This window comes from Geospiza fortis, unplaced genomic scaffold, assembly GCF_000277835.1.
Source record: "Geospiza fortis unplaced genomic scaffold, GeoFor_1.0 scaffold116, whole genome shotgun sequence".
NCBI lineage: Eukaryota > Metazoa > Chordata > Aves > Passeriformes > Thraupidae > Geospiza > Geospiza fortis.
The window spans coordinates 202,487-204,584 of record NW_005054542.1 but is presented as its reverse complement, the minus strand read 5'-3'; the positions used below and the strand labels follow the sequence as shown (position 1 = coordinate 204,584).

Below are 2,098 nucleotides of genomic sequence, written 5' to 3'. Positions count from 1 at the left end.
TTGTTCCATTAGTGCATTTAACCTATTTTTTTATGTGCAGTAATTTTTTTAATGGGAAAGAAGACCTTTGTCTTGTTAGTCAAAGGACTGTAACAACATTTCCTCTCAATGTATAGACTCTGCTATGTAAAATTTGCACATATACATTTAAATCTATATTTTCTTTATTTGTAAAATTAGTTTAAATTTTACAATTTAATTGGAATTAATTGAAAAATTGGAAAACTTTGGTGTAAACAAGGCAATCAATTTTCAATGTAAATACTTATTTGCAATTTTTTCCTTTTGAATAAATTAATAAAATTTAACCTTTCCACAAAACCAACTGAATTCTCCATAATACACTTTATGTGTATTTTCCAGAAAGTCAACCAAGAGTTGGAGCTTTCAGTAAAGATTATCAGAGAAGCCCTGCACTTGTGAGGTGCAGAAAAGAACCCCTTGCATTCTAAACTCCTTAGAGAGGAATCGAGGCGTGGTTGGATCCAATCTTAGCCCCAGGCTTCGTCAAAGGTTTAATCCCTCAAGATTAAAGATTACAAATCTGATCTATTTCTATAAAATGAGCCATTGACAAATGATTAGACAAAAGATCCCAATCAGAATTATTTACTACATAGTATAAAAGCCAAAACTACTAATAGCGTATAGTATAATATAATGCGCTATATTAAAGCAATTCTGTTAAAACCATTGCATTAAAGCTAGCTAAAAGAAACAATTATTAAGTAGAGATTGGTATAACTCACCATGCAAACACCCATGCAAACATGGGCGGGTCTTTTCACTGAGCCTTGGAGTATCCTCAGGGGGCATCCTCAAATCCAAAGGAGGAATCTCTACACACACCAAGGAGGAATTGTTAGAATGTTAGAACAACTTAACTGTATGAGAGTGGACTGGGCTTTTGTAGTGTAAAGTGATTGACTGCCAGTCACTGTCTCTGGTCTCTGGTTGCCTCACTTTTAGGATGTTCATTTGAGGTTGGTGAGCCTACTGGTTTTAGCATAGTTTAACACCAAACCAACCTGACACCGCTCTCAGTCTCCTATGACAAGACTTGCAAACAGGGCATTGTCTGAGCTGCTTCACTGCATACCAGGGCAGAGCATCCTCCTACCCCAAGGCCTCCCTAAATGTTACTGAATGTCATTGGACTTTCTGAGGGATGTCATAGGCTGGGGGTGTATGTGACAAGTCTTCAGTATATAGACATGTATAACCAGACTACTCAGTGGTTTTGTGGGAAATGTCTGCGGTCCTAAACTCATTTTGCAGACTCTCAATTTGCTCAGTTTTTCTGGTTTTAGAGGCTCACTTCTGGTGAGAGAGAAGTATTGCTGTCACAGTTGTGATTAGCAGAGGGCATTCATGTAGGAGCGCACACAGGCAGTGAATTATATCTCCTAGAGAAAGATTTAATTACACAGAAAACGTCACATCCTCTACTGTAAAAAATTGTGATTCTTAATGGGAGATTAGACCACCAATTTTATAGGAACATGGACTTATGATAGAGTCTTTCTTTTGCTGGAGCAGGTTTTCTCTGTCTAGGCAGATGTATACATGTGGTCATTTCATCAGATTGTAAGCTATGTTATCTAGTGCCAAAGGCAGGAGACTGTAGGGGGCATAAAAGCTCCCTTTTCTCAAGGGTAAATAATTGTATGCTCTGAACTGAGTCTTTGTATACAGAATTCACTTTTACACACTTTGTCCTAGTTTGACGCTGGCGCAATGCCAGTGCCCCCATGAAAATACATTCTCCCTGGTGTCTGCTGTGAGATGTGACCAGGAATAGAGCAAAGCAGGCTCCAGCTTAGGAATAAAAGAAAAAAAAATTATATTAACTTACAATATATAAAAGAAACACACACAGAACTCATGATTAAAACCTTCCAAACATTCCTCCTCCCCCCACCAAATTCCCAATACATCACAGTAAGACAAAACCTTGGATTCTCAATTCAGTTACCATCCCTCAGATCACCAACTCTCAGTCCATCACCACCCTTCAGACAATCAATTCTCAGTTCATCAAGAAGAGAGGAGTCCCTCTTGTGCCATAGGCTTCCCCTGAAAACACAGCTGAGACTTC

At 38.4% G+C, this 2,098-nt stretch overlaps 1 long non-coding RNA gene across 1 annotated transcript in view; it reads right to left on the bottom strand.

The window, feature by feature from the left end:
* The window catches only part of LOC115948823, a 20,866-nt gene extending 20,084 nt beyond the window's left edge, over positions 1-782 (bottom strand). Inside the window, exon 1 of the long non-coding RNA XR_004082592.1 lies at positions 750-782. This is a non-coding gene — a long non-coding RNA (uncharacterized LOC115948823). The remainder of the gene's footprint in view (positions 1-749) is intronic.
* Between the last annotated feature and the right edge of the window lie 1,316 nt (positions 783-2,098).